This window comes from Piliocolobus tephrosceles, chromosome 20 (assembly GCF_002776525.5).
Source record: "Piliocolobus tephrosceles isolate RC106 chromosome 20, ASM277652v3, whole genome shotgun sequence".
In the NCBI taxonomy this organism is placed as follows: Eukaryota; Metazoa; Chordata; class Mammalia; order Primates; family Cercopithecidae; genus Piliocolobus; species Piliocolobus tephrosceles.
This window is the reverse complement of record NC_045453.1, coordinates 22,868,770-22,887,469: the sequence shown is the minus strand read 5'-3', so window position 1 is coordinate 22,887,469 and position 18,700 is coordinate 22,868,770.

Genomic DNA, 18,700 nt, shown 5'->3' with positions numbered 1-18,700 from the left:
TCGTTACCTGTCTCTTTCTCTTTCTGTCTCTCTCTCTCTGGTCCCAGCCTCCCAGGGGCGTGGGGTGGGAGTGAGTGTCCTCGCAGCCTCCAGGCTGGGGAGTGAAGGTGGTGCCTGCACAGACTGCTCCCAACCTGCCGGTTTTTCCAGCTCAGCCCCACCCTGGACTGGGCCACCCCCTCCCTGGCGACCCACCCTCCCTGGACCAAGTGGGGCTGCTAGAAGATGAGGCCTGACCAGGAGCCTCCTGGGAAACAGAAGCCAAAACAGGAGCAGAGTGCCTGGACCCTGCATGCCAGCCCAGCCCCACGCTGCCAGCACAGCCCCATTTTCACACGGGGAAACCAGGCTCAGAGAGTGCTCACCGCTGGCTTAGGGCCACACAGCTGATCACAGGCAGAATTTGAACGTAGGACTCCGGCAGGGATTCAGAAAATGCCATCATTCTCCCTCCTACCCCCAGCCCCGCAGTTTCCCTCCCCAAGGACCACCCTGGTCTCCGTTTCTTGTGTGTTCTTCCAGAATTGTCCACAAATACCCACACTTCTCTTGCATGTATGTTTAACAGAAGTGGCGAAACAATAGGCACTGTTTGCACCTGCTGTTTCATGTAATGATGTCTTGGAGATCTTGTCTTATCAGAACATTTTCCCTTATTTGTAATGCCTGCGGGATCCTCCAAGGAGTGGAGCAGACTGGCCTCATGGCACTTAACCAGCCCCACTCATGAACACTGCAGTTGCTTCCAGTCTTGTTTTAATACATAAAATCTCACGTTAAACACAGAAAATGTCCTTTCACCCATCCACCCACCCCATGTCCCCTACACACGTGCAAACGTGCTCACACACATGCACACACGCACACACATGGTACTGCTGAACTGTAGGATCCAGTAGTCCTAGAAGGTGTCGGTGAATCTTAACCAGAAATAAACTCAGAATGATGAGGCAGGCTTGTTAACATTGCAGATTTCTGGGCCGGCTCCAAACCACTGGAAGCAGAGGCTTCACTGGAGGAACCCTGGAGAGGAAAGACTCAGAGGAGGGAGCTGTGGCAAAATGGTGAACAGTCAGGCTAAGTGTTCAAGCTGTGCCCCTGGCTTACAGGACTCCTGGGGGCCGCCCAGGGCTGGGCCCTGCACCCCGTCTCCTCTGCAGCTCCCCTTCATTCTGTTCATGCAGTGAGGCTTCAGAAACATCCAAGGGTTGAATAAAAGGGGATCTATCCAATACAGTAAAAGGAATAATGAAGTTGAAAAACCAATAATGGGGAAACAGAGGCAAAGAGAGACAATAGGACAAGCCCAGGTTTCCACAGACCTTGTTATTACTCAGTGGCAAGACTGGACTCGAACCCCCATCTTCTAACTCTTGGTCCAGAAGTTTTCTACTGAATTCTACCCCACCCTGGGCCAGGCTCCTGTCAGCTACTGGTCCATTCATCTATCCACCCACCCACCTACCCACCCATCCATCTCTCCTCCATCTGAGTGCTGCTCACACCACCACCCAGCCATCTAAACATCCATCCGTCTGTTTACCCATCTGTCTGCTCATAGACAAAGTCACCCACCCTTCACCCTCCATCCAGTAGTCACTGGGCACCTGCTATGTGCCCAGTGCCACTCTAAGAGCTGAGGACACATCCTTACAACAGATGGGTTCCCATTCAGGGAACTTAGCACCTATGGGAGAGACAGATCACAGATTGTAATCACATATAAACAGAGCCCAAATGGGGGTCCTGCCTGTGGACCACACACAGGGATTGAGGGGAGCTGGTGGGGAGCCTGGAAAGGCCTGCCCTCCTGGTCGGGACACTGTGTGCCTGCCACCAACCAGTTCCTCCTCCCACTCACCTGCCCACCCTGCCCCACTGCAGTCCACCTCCCCACCTCCAGCTCATCTGGGGTCACTGAGCCCTCCATGGGGTGAGTACCAAGTAGACAGATCCCCTTGGGTATCACCCAACCCACCAGGAATCCCATTAAAACTTAGCAAGTCACGCCAGCCAGGTGCGGTGGCTCATATCTGTAATCCCAGCATTTTGGGAGGTCAAGGCGGGAGGATCACTTGAGCCCAGGAGGTGGCGGCTTCAATGTGCCATGATTGTGCCTCTGCACTCCACCCTAAGCAACAGAGCAAGGCCCTGTGACAAAAAAAAAAAAAAAAATACTCTGCTACTTATTGAGTGCTTACTATGTACCAGACCACAGGCTGCATACTTTCCACCAATTGTTTCATTTCGTTCTCTCCTCCCCTTGGCCGACATCACCCACCCTGTAACCCCAGGATGAAGAAGTCAGGTCATATCCCTGCCCTGCTCAGAACCCCACCCACCCCTGCCACATACACACACCACCTCCCAGCTCCCATCCTACTTCTCGCCTCATCACTCACAACAGCCCCTCCCCTACTGGCCTCCTTGTGGTCCCTTGAACATAGACAGCATGGTCCCATCTCAGAGCCTTTGTGCTTGCCATGCCATTCCCTCTTTCCCCAGGGACCTCATGGCTCCCCTGCTCCGCCCCACCCAATAGCACCTTCCCTCAGCCAGGCATTCCCTGACCTCTGTGGTTAAATTAGACATCTTTCTCTTCCTCACACTCACACACTCTCTCTGATTCTCTCCCTCTTGCACACACACACACACACACACACACACACACACACACACACACACGCTCCTTCTCTCCCTCCCTTTATTTTCCTCCCTAGCACTCATCATCAGACCACCTGTATCCCCCACCCCAATAATGGACCCGCCATGAAGATGGGGCTTGGGGCCGCCTTGTTTTCTTTTGTATCGCCAGGCTTAGTACAGCACCTGGCATGTGGTGTGTGCTCATCGACGTCATTTCCTGGAGCACATCTTTGAGAGTCTTTTGTGTGCCAGGCTGTGAGATGCAGACACAGCACAGAACAAGATGGAAACATTGTGGCAAGTAGGATCAGAGGCCCTTGGTCTAGGACCTCACTCAGCCGCTTCCCGGTTGTGGAACCTCAGGAAAATATCAGAGGCCTGAGGGGTAGCTGATCCCAGTGGCCAGCTAGACCCTCCCAACATCCCTGTGACATCCACAGTGTGATAATTCTCTGGAAAATGCTGGGCTCAGTGCGTGTTGCTACCTTATGTTTGATTGTCCATGCTTTTATAGGTTTCACAAGCAAACTCCAATTGACCAAAAATCACCCCAATGGAACCCCTCAATTAACCAAACTGTGGTTTGGGGGGAGGAGGTTTTTCTTGTTTCTCTTCCTTTTTGCTTCCATTAGTCCATTTACTAGCTGTTTATTTACCAGGCACCAAGTGTGTGGATATCAAGGAGTCCCCACTTATAGAAAGGACTCAGACTCAAGGGGACAGAAGGACTAGAAATACGGGGCAGAGGCAAAGTCACAGGAGACGTCCTCATCAAGTGGGAAGACCTCGCCACCGTCCAAAGGAGGAAACTGGCAAATGCACCATGTGGACAGCTCTCGAGAACGTCACGGAAGGACAGGAACAAGTCCCAGTGAGATGGCTGCTGTGAGGTCACCAAGGCGTTAGAAAGAACCATCATCCAGAAATGCAAATGAAACCACAATGAGATATTACTGCCCAAATAGCTCATATTAAAAAGACTGACCTCTCTAGGTGTACTCAGAATCAAGGAGAGAGGTAGGGCCAGGGGTGGTGGCTCGTGCCTGTAATCCCAGCACTTTGGGAGACCGAGGCGGGCAGATCACTTGAAGTCAGAAGTTAGAGACCAGCCTGGATACCACAGCAAAACCCCATCTCTACTAAAAATACAAAAAAAAAAAAAAATTAGCCGGGTGTGGTGACACACACCTGTAGGTCCCAGATACTCAGGCAGGAGAATAGCTTGAACCTGGCCTTAGCACAGCACTTGGCTTGAACCCAGGAGGCAGAGGTTGCAGTGAGCTGAGATGACGCCACCTCACTCCAGCCTGAGCAACAGAGTGAGACTCCATCTAAAAAAAAAAAAAAAAAAAAAAAAAAGGAGAGAGATGGGCCAGAAATAGGGAGGATAGGAGTGAAATACCTTGGAAACTGTTTGGAAATATGCGGAAGCTCAACACACGTGAATGCTGTGTCCAGTGATGATGCCCCAGGTATGAACTTGATAGAAATGAGAGCTGGCATCCACCAAAAGACACAAACAAGAGCTGGGTGCAGTGGCTCACTGCATCTCAGCTACTTGGGAGGCTGAGATGAGAGGATCACTTGGGCCCAGGAGTTCGAGGCTACAGCCAGCTGTGATAGCACCACTGCACTCTAGCCTGGGCAACAGAGCAGGACCCCATCTCATTTAAAAAAAAAAAAAAGAAAAGAAAAAAGAGAAAAAAAGACACAAACAAGAATGTCCATGGCAGCTTTATTCACAACAAGCAAAACCTTGAAATAACCCAACTGTCTACCAACAGTAAACTGGGCTGTGGTGCAGTCACACAGTAGAACACACACAGTAGTGAGAATGAAGCTGTACAGCACTGCATAGAGGAACCTTAAAAGTTTAGCTGAGCAAAAGAAGCCAGACACAAAAGCAAATACTCTGAATGATTCCATTGATATGAAGTTGTAGAACAGGCAAAACATCGTAGTCTGTTAGAAGTCAGGAGAGCAGTTGTCCTAGACAAAGATTTTCCAGTGATTAAAAATGTTCTGTTTCAGGTCAGGCGTGGTAGTTCATGCCTGTAATCCCAGCACTTTGGGAGGCCAAGGCAGGTGGATCATCTGAAGTTAGGAGGAGTTCAAGACCAGCCTGGCCAACATGGTGAAAGCCCGTCTCTACTAAAAATACAAAAATTAGCTGGGCAGTAGTGGTGCATGCCTGTGATCCCAGCTACTCAGGAGGCTGAGGCAGGAGAATCGCTTGAGCCTGGGAGGCAGAGGTCGTGGTGAGCTGAGATCTCGCCCCTGCACTCCAGTCTGCGGCGACAGAGTGAGACCCTGTCTCAAAAAAAGAAAAAAAAAAAGTTCTGCTTTTTTATCCAAGCGTTGCTCACACTGGTGTGTTCGGGTGGTGAAAATATATCTTCTGTACCCCGCTTATACTTCTGTAAAAGTTCACATTTTAAAAGGTACAACAGAAAGAAAGGAAGGAAGGGAAAGACACATTGACACAGAGATGAAAGAAATGCATACACAAAGATCTGGAAGTTCAAACCCCAAAATTAGAAAACCACACTGACAGGGTGAGAAGGAGCCAGCCCTGGGCAGGTGGTCCAGAACCAACCTCAGCTTGAATGGAAATGTTATCGTGTGTTAAGAGAATGGATGCATGTATTACTATTATCAATTTAAATCAAAATTTCTTAGTAAAAAGTAAAAAAGACAGCCAGCCACGGTGGTTCATGTCTATAATCCCAGCACTTTGAGATCAGGAGTCAGGAGTTAGAGACCAGCCTGGATACCATAGCAAAACCCCATCTCTACTAAAAATACAAACAAACAAAAAAAAATTAGCCGGGTGTGGTGACACACACCTGTAGGTCCCAGATACTCAGGAGGATCACTTGAGCCCAGGAGTTTGAGGCTACAAAGAGCTATGATTGTGCCACTGTACTCCAGCCTGGGCAACATAGCAAGACTCAGTCTCTTTATTCATTTATTCATTTATCTATTTATTAAGTTCCGGGGTACATGTGCAGGATGTGCAGATTTGTTACACAGGTAAACATGTGCCACGGTGGTTTGCTGTACCCATCAATCCATCACCTGGGTATTAAGCCCAGGATGTATTAGCTCTTTCCTCTAATGCCCTGTCTCCCTGTCTCTTAAAAAAATTTTTTTTAATAAAAAAAAAAAATTAGGGCAAAAAGAGAGGCCAGCCAGGGAATCAAAGAGCAAATTGTATCTACTGAGAACCTACTGTGTGCTCCAGGGGCACACACATAAGCATGCCTAGTCCTTATTTGCCCAAGTTTCCCACTGATAGAATCTGAGAGCCAGAAGACCAAGGTTCATCCATTGTTTCTCTGTGACCTGGAGCAATGCACTTCCTCCCATTTCCCAGGTAAGGAAACTGAAGTCAGTGAGATTAACTATGGGGACACCTGCCCTCAAAGAATGTTCCTGAACACTCAGGAGACAACCCAGGTGAAAGTGCTGGGTGACCATGCCAGATGCCACAGTACTGCCCAGGACTGACCACATCAAGATGCAGGGCCCTCGTTCTCAAATCATTAAGAATTTCAAGGCCAGGTATGGCAGCTCGTGCTTGTAATGCCAACACTGTGGGAGACTGAGGCAGGAGGGTTGTTTGAGCCCAAGAGTTCAAGACCAGCCACAGCAACATAGAGACCCCACCCCCACCCCCACCAATCTCTACAAAAAATAAAATTTTAAAAATTGCTGGGCTCGGGTGCAGTGGCTCATGCCTCCCACTCCAGAGCTTTGGGAAGCTGAGGCAGGCAGACTGCCTGAGGTCAGGAGTTCAAGACCAGCCTGGCCAACATGGTGAAACCTCATCTCTACTAAAAACATAAAAAATTAGCCAGGCATGGTGGCAGGTGCCTGTAATCCCAGCTACTTGGGAGGCTGAGACAGGAGAATCACTTGAACCTGGGAGGCAGAGGTTGCAGTGAGCCAAGACCGTACCATTGCACTCCAGCCTGGAAAAGAAGAACAAAACTCCATCTCAAAATAAATAAATATAAATAAAAATAAAAATTGCCATGCACAGTGGCTCATGCCTATAACCCAACACTTTGGGAGGCCGAGGTGGGCAGATTATTTGAGGTCAGGAGTTCAAGACCCAGCCTGGCCAACATGGTGAAACCCCATCTATACTAAAAATATAAAAATTGGCCAGGCGCGGTGGCTCACACCTATAATTCCAGCACTTTGGGAGGACAAGGCGGGTGGATCACGAGGTCAAGAGATTGAGACCATCCTGGCCAACATGGTAAAACCCTGTCTCTACTAAAAATACAAAAATTAATGGTGTGGTGGCGCTCGCCTGTAGTCCCAGTTATTCGGGAGGCTGAGGCAGGAGAATCACTTAGAACCCAGGAGGTGGAGGTTGCAGTGAGCTGAGATCTTGCCACTGCACTCCAGCCTGGTGACAGAGACTCTGTCTCAAAAAATAGTATATATTATATACAGATATATATACACAAATATATACATGTATATTATATGTATATAATACATAATATACTATTTGTATAATATATATGTATATATAATTAGCCGGACATGGTGCTGGGTGCCTGAAATCCCAGCTACTCAGGAGGCAAGAGAATTGCTCGAGACCAGGAAGTGGAGGTTGCAGTGAGCAGAGATGGCACCACTGCACTCCAGCCTGGGCAACAGAGCAAGACTCTGTCTCAAAAAATAAAAATAAATAAAAATTACCCGGGCATGGTGGCATGTGCATGTAATCCCAGATAATCAGGAGGCTGAGGTGGGAGGATCACTTGAGCCTGGGAGGTTGAGGCTGCAGTGAGTCATGATCACACCACTGCACTCCAGCCTGGACAACAGAACAAGACCCTATCTAAAAAAAGAGAGAGAGAGAGAATTTCAAGATGACAACAGCAGACCTGTAAACCAAGTGGGGGCCCTTCTGAACAAGGGGCTCTGTGGAATTGCCTAGATGGTACTCCCACGAAGCCGCCCTGGTTCTACCCTAGCTTACCAAGAGCTTCCACAAAAACCAGCAGAGAAAGTTTTCTGATAACCTTTAGGCTGTCAGAAAGCTCCTTTCTCCAGAACTTTCCATTCCATGCCAGGTGTTCTCACATGTTGGTGTTTGTAAGGCCTTAGAGCAACAGGGGCTCCCCTCTCGCAAGGAGCAATAACATCAACAACAGCAACAGCAGCTATTGGACAATTAGCACATGCCGGCATGGTGTTGAGTTCAGCGTACGTTTGACTCCTCGACTCTGCTCACCAATGCTATTAGGTAAATGCTGTCATGGGCAGGCTCTGGAAGTGCAAACGGAGGTACAAAATGGGCCACTCGCCCCAGGTTGCAGAGCCAGAAAGAAGCAGGACTGGGATTCACAACCAACCCTGCAGGGCTCCAGAGTCTACACGCTGGCCCAGGAAGGAAGGCAAAGGCTAGTGGGAGGTGCACGGAGGGTGGCAGAGCCACCCCAGGCCGGGAGGGAAGGCTCCAGGGATGGGAGCCACCCTTTGTTCCACTGACTCCCCTCCTGACTTGGAGCTGTCAGCTCTGGGCTGCAATGGTCTTTGCCAAGCAGTGGTTTCGCCATCCCCTGCCAGGCCCTAGGGAGCCTCTGGGAGCACAGCAGAGCTGTCCAGCCCGGAGAGTACAGGCCAGAGCACTGGGTAAGGAGCACACTCTGGGGTTCCTCAGACCCAGGTTCAAATCCTGCCTCTGCCACCCACCAGCTGTGTGACCTCAGGCAAGGTACCCTCCCCCTCTGAGCTCCAGGTCTTTTTTGGCTTTTCTTTTTGAACCTCAGGTGTCCAGGGTGAAGTTATCTGATGCCTCAATTCGCAACGTGTTATCATGATTGTCCACACAGGCTGCCCTCTGGTTGTATTTATTTATGCCCTTTCACCCCAGTCCCTACTCCCTGCCCACCTGACTCTTCTATGTTCAATGTGTAGGATACGTTCACTGATTTTAGGTTTCTACTTTGATGCTGGTGTTTAACATATGTACAGTAAAGTGCATAAATGGACAGCTCAATGAACTCTTTGTTGTTGTTGTTGAGATAGGGTCTTGCTCTGTCACTCAGGCTGGAGTGCAGTGGCACAACCATGGCTCACTACAGCCTCGACTTCTTGGGTTCAAGGGATCCTCCCACCTCAGCCTCCTGAGTAACGGGGACTACAGGCGTACGCCACTATGTCTAGCTAATATTCTTTATATTTTGTAGAGACTGTGTCTGCCTACATTTCCCAGGCTGGTCTGGAGCTCCTGGGCTCAAGTGATGCTCCTACCTTGGCCTCCCAAACTGCTGGAATTATAGTGTGGGCCACTGTTCCCAGCCTGAATTCTTATATGTGGATAAATTCGTGGAACTACCACCTGGGGCAAGACATAGGAATTCTGCTGATCGCAGACGTCTTCCTCATGCCCTACTGCAGGCAATGACTCCTCTACCCCACAGAAGGAACCACTTTTGTGCCTTCTAGATTCATCTTGCCTGTTCTTGAACTTCATATCAGAGGAATCACACAGAAAGTCGTCTTTTGTGTCTGGTTTCTTTCTCTCAGCATAATGCTTTTAACATTAATCTATAGTGTGCATGGGCTGGGCACGGTGGCTCACGCCTGGAGGGTTTAGGGATAAAGTGATGTGATGTCTACATCTGCCTCTCAAATAATTCAGGCAAAAGAAAAAGATATAAATGGGGGAAAAGACAAACTGGGGCAAAATATAAACAATATAGCTGGAAGATATCCTGAAGGTTTTTGTTTTTTGTTTTTTGTTTTTTTTTTAGACAGAGTCCTGCTCTGTCGCCCAGGTTGGAGTGCAGTGGTGTGATCTCGGCTCGTGCAACCTCCACCTCCTGGGTTCAAGCCATTCTCCTGCCTCAGCCTCCCGAGTAGCTGGGATTACAGGTGTGCACCACCACACCCAGCTAATTTTTGTATAGTAGAGACAGGGTTTCACCATGTTGGCCAGGCTGGTTTCAAACTCCTGACCTCCAGTGATCCACCCATCTTAGCCTCTCAAAGTGCTGGGATTCCAGGCGTGAGCCACCGCCCTTGGCCCAGCTGCCACTTTCTACCAGGGCCCAATAGGCTGCAAAGGAAAGGCAGATTTGGAGCCTTCAGCACCACCCAGGACTTGAGGAAGGGAGTCCACATTGCACAAATGGGGTACTGCCGCTGAAGTCTTGTTTTTTTCCTGAGTTCACAAGGGTTCAAATCAGTGCCATTGGAGAGGGTTTGAGGCTGTCACAACATCTGGGGAACTGAGGCATGGGGCACTCACAGGGCTGTTAGAAGGCCTTGTGCTCAAATTGTAGGAGGCGTGGGATCTTAAACCATCATTGGCAGCCAGATTGATGGGCAGGGTGGTGACACCCCAAGATCCTGTCATCTTTGCTAGGCTCTGGTTTTATGGACCCTAAGGTTTTCTGTGGTTCTAGTTCCAGGTGGGGAGTGACAACTAACTCTGGCATGTTGCACATTCTCAGTAAATGATTTGTGGGATAAATTCCTTGTGATGATAATTGATATTTATTGAGCATTTACTATATGCCAGGCACTATTCTGAGCACTTTGCAGATACCATCTCCTTTCATCCTCTCCACATCCTGTGAGATAGGTACTATCATTACCATCATTTTTTTTTTTTTTGAGACGGAGTCTCGCTCTGTCGCCCAGGCTGGAGTACTGTGGCTGGATCTCAGCTCACTGCAAGCTCCGCCTCCCGGGTTCACGCCATTCTCCTGTCTCAGCCTCCCGAGTAGCTGGGACTACAGGCACCCGCCACCTCGCCCAGCTAGTTTTTTGTATTTTTTAGTAGAGACGGGGGTCTCACCGTGTTAGCCAGGATGGTCTTGATCTCCTGACCTCGTGATCCGCCCGTCTCGGCCTCCCAAAGTGCTGGGATTACAGGCTTGAGCCACTGCGCCCGGCCCATCATTATTTTGTAAAAAGGAAACTGAGGAACCGAGAAGCTAAGCCACATGCCCAAGGTCACAAGTTGTTAAGAGGAACACAAATAAATAAATAACGAATGAATGAATGGCAGTTCCCATCTAGATTAGCATTTTTCTTTTAAACATTACTGAAGCGAAAGTCCAGTTGCAACTCTTCTTGGGGAATAACACCCCAGCCCAAGCTCCCTGACTCCCTGTTCTCTCCAAGTCAGCCTCTCTCCTTCTCATTGCTTAAGGGGAACTGTCCCCAATCCTGAGCCTGAGGTAGCCCGAGCTCCAGCCTTAGAAACACAAAAAAACTGGGGACCCTAATGTGATGGGGACCCTATCATGTGCCAGGATCACATGTAGCTCTTTTAGCCTGAAACAGTTCCTTCCTCAGTCTCTCCTTGACCCACATGACCTTAGCATGTTCGAGGATGCAGGCCAGCTATTTTTTTTTTTTTTTTTTTTTTTTTGAGACAGAGTCTTGCTGTGTTGCCAGGCTGGAGTGCTGTGGTGCAAGCTCGGCTCACTGCAACCTCCATCTCCCGGGTTCAAGCAATTCTCCTGCCTCAGCCTCCCAAGAAGCTGAGACTACAGGCACCTGCCACCACACCCAGCTATTTTTTGTATTTTTAGTAGAGATGGTTTCGCCATGTTGGCCAAGTCTTGATCTCTTAACCTTCTGATCCACCCACCTTGGCCTCCCAAAGTGCTCCTCACTTTAGATCTCTCGGATGTTTCCTGTGATTAGATTCAGTCTCTGCGTCTGATATATATTTGCAGGGATACAGCAGAGGCGACACTGTGTTCCTGATACATGGTCTGTCATGTACCAAGGGCTTACTTTCCACCAAGACCCACAACGCACAAAAGTCAAGGATGTGACAAGACCTATTGCATAGTTGAGGAAACTAAGGCTCGGAAAGAAGAGGTCACTAACTCCAGGTCAAACATCTAAGTGACAAAGCTGAGATCTGGACTCACACCCATCCAGCTCATGAGCCCTACAGGGAGATCATGAAGGAACGAGGGGCAATGAGGAGGAACTGCCTGGCATAGGGCAGGGGGCCTTGGGGAGTCAGCCTCAGTTCATTCCTTGATCACAATCTCACTACCTCAAAAATGCAAATCTTTGATCCTTGTGGGGTGGCTGAGACCAGAGATATCTGGCCCTATCAGTGACATTAAGACCCTGCAATCCTGCTCCTGGGTAAATACACCAGAGGCACTCTGAGAAGACCGTTAGGGGGCTGATGAACACAAAGACATGCCACCTTGGTCTCCTTCAGGGGAGGATCAGCTGCAGGGAGTATGATGAGGTGATGACCTCTAGCCACCAACAGCTGCTCCAGCTGCAGAGAGCCATCTTGGCCCAGCCATCTTTCCCAGGGCAGCCCGAAAGCCAGACAGACCAAGGCAGGGTATAAAAGTCTGGCCATTTGTCCCAACACAGGGCACCCAACAAGCAAGACTCTCTCCAGTGCTCCCAAGACTGCTCAGGGCTCTGCAGGCCTGCATCACTGCTGGATGACTTCATCTGCCCAGTCCTGCTTGCACCCCCTCCATTTCTCAGGTGTTGACTCCCCACAAACATCTTGCACCCCAAACTCCATTTCAGTATCCACACAACCTACCCTGTGACAGAGGCACATTCAACAATGCTTGTCAGAACAGTGTTTATGGCTGTGGGAACTTAGAGGCAACATCATTGTCCACCACAAGGGCAGTGGTTCCTTAAAATGTGGCAGATACATACAGAGGAATGTTATGCATCAGCATAAAAAGCAACGAATTATAGGGACACAGAGCAACCTGGAGGCATCTCTAAAGCATATTCTTCCAGGAATATATGCTGCACTCATGTAAAATGTGACCTATTGGATACGATTGTCTGTTGCAGCATTGTGTGAAATAGAAAAAGACTGGAAACAACCTAAATGTCCATCAGAAAGAGACTGATTAAATAATTATGGTACATCCATGTACCAATATTACACAACTATTAAAAGAAATGTGGTAGCTCTATGGTACTGATATGAACAAGCTCCAAGATATACTGTTGAGTGAGAAAAGCAAAACACAGGTCAGTGTAAAAAACGTGCTACAATGTGCATAAATATTGTGTGTTTGTGTGTGTGTGTGTTTGGGTGCACTCACATAGACCATTTGAAATAAGAAAAAGCTAAAGTATAATTTACAAAAAAAAAAATAAGAAGAAGAAAAAGCTGCTGGAAACTTCAGTAACCTCCGGGAGAGGGACCCGGGGATGTGAGGGCAGGAGTGGGAGGGAGACAGACTTTTCATTGCACATCCATTCACATTGAATTTTGAACAATGAGCACATATTATGTATTCAAATTGAAATGAAAAATGTGTAGAGGCCATGATGGAGTTGATCTGAGGTCATCCATAAGAAGGGTGGCATAGTGTGGGGCCAGAGACTGAACAGGATGAAGAGGGTGACCAATCATGGAACAGAGGTGGGCGGGGCAGTGACAGCAAACTGATTACATATAGGGGATGGGTCAAATAAACAAATATATTAAGAATAATGGAAGCCAATTTTCTCACTGATGGAAAAGAGAGTTTCAAATATGGAAAGAGAGAAAATTAGAATAAACTGTGTGATACTGAATGGGAATTGCAGTTATCAGTGTACACACATATTTTTCTAAATAGATGATAGATTATAGACAGATAATAGTTAGATATGTACATAACACAGATGTAAATATGTGTCTCTATATATACATATATACAGTCCTCAACTCTGTCCACCAAGAGAGTCAGGGAGTACAGACACCCCAGCAGCAGTGAGCACTTTGTCCTGAGATTTTGGCTTCTAAATTCCGTTCTCTACTAAAAGGAACCAGGGCTCCTTGGAGAAGTGGCTGATTCCAGAGCTGGGGCAGAAAAAATACCCGATGAGCTTATGATATCTCACTATGCCAGAAAGTAAGGAAATGCTCAAAGAATGATGGTGACACAGAAGCTAGTTAAAAGTGGCTCCCAGGAGCCAAATCTGGGACAATTTGAGCATATAAATAAGTTAACAATGATGATGATGATGATATATCACAACCCACTGAATAAAATAGAAAACTATGAATCTATACTAATAGAAATAAATGAATATTTGAAAGTTTGATGACATTCAAGATATTTACACAGTTTCAACGTGCCTCCTCTCAAATGCTTATTAACTACAAAGAGCAGGGAAAGTAACCCTACAGATGTGAAGTCTGACAGATATCTCCTCAATCAAGTCATGAAAGAGTTCACCGTCAGCGATGGGACAAGGAGAAGAACATAACATCGTTTCTTTGATTTTTCTGCCTGAGTTGCAGAACCTGAATCTTACCACAATGAAGCATCAGACAAACCCACAGGGAAAGACATGCTGTAATGCTGTACAACAGCTGCCCTGTATCTTCAAAAGTGTCAAGGTCATGAAGGTCAAGGAAAGACTAAGGAACTGTTCTACCATCAAGGCAACTAAAGAGATGTGGCAACTAAACACAACATGTAGGCCAGGTGCGGTGGCTCATGCCTGTAATCCCAACACTCTAGGAAGCCAAGGTGGGAGAATTGATTGAGCCCAGGAGTTCCAGACCAGCCTGGGCAATATAGTGAAACCCCATATCTACAAAAAAATGCAAAAATTTGCTGGGCAGGGTGGCACATGTCTGTAGTCCTAGCTATTCAGGAGGCTGAAGTGGGAGGATCGCTTGAGCCCAGGTGGTTGAGGACGCAGTGAACTGTGATCATACCACTGCACTCCAGCCTGGGTGACAGAGTGAGACCCTGTCTCAAAATAAAATTAAATTAAAAATAAACACAAAGTATGATCCCAAACTGGGTTTGGGATGTTATCAGGGAAACTGCTGAAACCTGAAGGGGTCTTGGTAGACAGTCATGGTGTATCCTGCTAATTTCCTGATTATGATGGTTATATTGTAGCTATCTAGGAAAATGCCCTGGTTTATAGAAACTATGTATCAAAACGTTAAGGGGTGATAGGGCAATAGGTCAGCAATTTATTCTCAAATAATTCAAGAGAAAATGTTCTTTGTATTGTATTTATAACTTTTCTACCAATTTATTTCTCAAACTAAAAAATTTTTTAAAATACACAGTAAAAAAGTAAAAAACAGAATGAGAGCTAAGTTTGAATACTATTAACAGGAATTAAAACACATACTTTTAGATTTCTGATGGCTTAGCAAGCCACTTCTAAGTGAAATATGTGAATATGTTCATCAAAAGACATGTCCCCTCGCCGGGCACGGTGACTCACACCTGTAATCCCAGCAGTTTGGAGGCCAAGGCGAGCGGATGACCTGAAGTCAGCAATTCAAGACCAGCCTGGAAAACATGGTGGAAGCCCATCTCTACTAAAATTACAAAAAAATTAGCCGGGTGTGGTGGTGGGCACCTGTAATCCCATCTACTCAGGAGGCTGAGCATGAACCTGGGAGGCAGAGGTTGCAGTGAGCCAATATTGCACCACTGCACTCCAGCCTGGGTGACAGCACAACTCTGCCTCAAGAAAAAAAAAAAAAAAAAAAAAGACATGTCCCCTCAAATATTCATCTCAGCCCATTTCTAAAGAGCTCAAAACTGGCAACAACCTGAATGTCCATGAGGCATCGAATGGGTAACTCTATTGTGGTGTGTCCATGTAATGTCATTTTGCTCAGTAATAAAAAGGCATAAATACTGACACACACAATAACTTGAATGAATGTTAGTTACAATACTGAATAAAAGAAGCCAGACATAAACAGTATCTATTGTGTGATTTCATTTCTATAAAAGCATAGAAACAGGCAAAATTAATGCTTGCTGTTAGAAATCAGAATAATGATTACCCTTAGGTGTGGAAGAGGGGTGGCTAGAAGGGATACAAAAGGCTTCAGGGGTGCTGGAGTGATATCTTCTTGATCTGGACATTGGTGGGTCAACAGCAGCAAGATTCACAGAGCTGTATATCTGTGTTATGTGCACATTGCTGTGTGTGTATATTTCACTACGAAAGACAGAAAAAAAACGATGCACAGGAAAACAGACCAAAGTGCAATGCAGGCTTTGCAAGGACTGATAACAATCATGTCCTAAGAACTGGAAAGCATAATTAGCTCTGCACCTGACCTGCAAGAATAAAGGCAGGAAAGCGTCCCTGTTGTCCCTTTGTCCCTCACCACCCCACAAGAGGGGTGAGCTTGATGACTGGTGCCATGTGGCATGAGAGGACTGAGGCCTGACTGGAGTCAGGTGCACCAGGCTGCCCTGACCCCCACCCCAGTTCTCTCTCCTCCACAGCCTGCTGACTCCCACCCACCAGCCTCTCTGAGGAGTCTTCCTCCTCCTTGGCCACCCCTGTCCCTGCCAGGGCTCCAGGGCTGGGGCAGGGATCTGATGACAGCTATAAAAATAAAAGATCACCCAGCCTAGCTCCCTGGCCTCCAGACTCACCTCGCAGAGATCTCAGCTGGGCTGGCCCCAGGAAGGCTGGCAAAGGTGCCTCCCAGCCCTGGCAGGCCAAGGCCTCAGCTGAGCAGGTGGTGGCGGGCAGCGTGGGTCAGAAGGGTTATTCAGGGTGGCATGGGGCATCTGGTCCCAACGCAGTTGCCAACAGGCTCTGTGAGCTGCAGCAGGGCCTGACCCTCTCTGTTTCCAAACGGAGGAGTCCCTCAGTGGATCACATATGCAGGCTGGGGCTACAAAATGCGGAGTTCATTGAGGTCAGCAGAGAAATTTCTGACAATTTCAAGGGCTTGGTTCAAGCCTGAGCTGAGGCACAATGACATTTCAGAGTCACAAGAGAGACACTTGAGGACAGGCAAGATATTTTCATGACAGGAGGTCTTTGTGCATTACTTCTGTAATTAAAATGAATAAAAAGAAATTCTTCCACCACATCTGATGGAAATTATTTTTCCTGAGCAAAGCGTATATTTCTGCACTCATGTACAATAGTGTCTGTAACAAGGAAGCACTGGTCCATCACTAAAAAATGCAGGACGTGAAACAGCTCACACGAGTTGATTCCGTTCTGGCAAATGTATCAGTTAGAAATAGATTCAGTGGCCAGTAACAGGAAGCCCAAATGGCAGAGACCTCAGTAAGCAGAGATTTCTTTTTCTCTCATGTAAACAAGCCCAGAGCAAAGCAGATAAAGACTGGTATGGCTATTCCACCACCATCAAGAACCCCAGTGCCTTTTGTCTTTCAGATTCACCAACCTCAGCATGTGGTTTCCATGCTTCAGAGTTTGTCTCATGATTCAGGATGGTCCCTGGAGCTCTGGCCATCACATCTGAGTTCCAGGCAGGAAGTAGAAAGAAGCAGGGGCTGGGGTGTGGCGGAGAAGGAACACAAAAGGGAATGTGCCTCACGGCCGAGTCAATCCCCTTTAAAGAGCTTTCCCAGAAGCCCCACCTACCACTTCTATTTAATCTCACTGGTCACCCCTAGCTGCAAGTGAAGCTGGAAACCGTAGTCTCTTAGTAGGGTACTTGCCCCCACAAAATAGAAGGATCTCATTGGTAAGGAAGAGGGAGGAGAATGAGTATTGGATTGACCACTTTAGCCACAATGAGGAAAAATACAGATAGCATGAAAATTCTAGAAGTTAACAACTCATCCTGCGTGAGTTAACCTGTCAAATCTTTGTATAACATTATGAGGAATTTTATTATCTTCTTATTACAGATGGGGGAACTAAGGTCCAGCAAGACGCATTCACTTGCCTCAAATTACAGAGCTAGAAAATGGTGGATTTGGGCCAGGCACAGTGGCTCACGCCTATAATCCCAGCACTTTGGGAGCCTGAGGCAGGCAGATCACAGGGTCAGTTCGACACCAGCCTGTACAACATGGTGAAACCCAGTCTCTACTAAAAATACAAAAATTAGCCGGGCGTGGTGGCGGGCACCTGTAATCCCAGCTACTTGGGAGGTTGAGGCGGGAGAATTGCTTAAACCTAGGAGACAGAGGTTGCAGTGAACCAAGATCATGCCACTGCACTCCAGCCTGGATAACAGAGCAAGACTTCGTCTCGAGGGGGGGAAAAAAAAAAAAGAAAATGTTGGATTCAGAACACCAGCATTCTAATTCTAGCATCTAAGCTCCTAACCTAGCAAAATGATAATGATGATATGAATAATGATGACAGTTAATACCTACTGTGTGTGGCACTGCTTTAAATTTGTTGTGTTATCTCACTTAATATCTCACTTAAGCTTCACAACAAACTTATGAGGCAGGTACTATTAATTATCCCATTTAATAAACAAGAAAACGGAGGCACAGAGAGGTGAAGTAACTTGCCCAAGACCACACAGCAAGTGTTAATGGGTTTATTTCTGAGTAGTACTCTTTATTTTCTTCCTTTATTGATACTCTGCAGTCTCTGATCCTCCCATCACAATCATGCATTACTTGGGAAATCAAATAAAAAGCAAACACCTCTGCAGAGGTCCTGTCTTCTCCCTGTCCCCCGTCCCTCACCAATCCCAGCCCGAAGACCCCTCCCTCTCCAGCCTTGCCTCTTTCCCCACACGGGTTGGTGCCCTCTCCCCCGCAGTCAGGGCTTCCCAAAGAACTCTCCCTCTCTTGGCTCCTGGCCCTGGCTCCTCGGGCGCCCCTCCTGGTGAGCCCTCCCCTCATTCCTGCCCGATGAACTGCTCCCTGTGGCTCCAGGCCCTGGGTCACAGGCTCCTCGCCTACGAGGTCTCCTGGGCCCAGGCAGGCCTCCCTGTGCCCTTTACCCACTGCACTTTACCTCGTCCCGAAGGCCCAGGGGCCTATTTCATTCCCTCCACAGGCTTGTCAAGGCCTTTCTGGGTGCCACACCTGGCAGGGACACCTACTCTCTCATCCTCAAAGTCACCTCACAGCCCGCCCAGCCTCCAATGCCCTGCATGAAAGATGTGGCCTACCCAGCTCCCCTTCCCCATCCTCCCCTCCCCTGCAATGAGGAATCCTGTGCCCCCTCCCTGCCCTATCCTCCCCTCCCCCACTCCACCCCTGCCTGAGGAGCCCTGTGCTCCCATCCTCCCCTCCCCGACTCCACCCCTGCCTGAGAAGCCCTGTGCCCCCATCCTCCCCTCCCC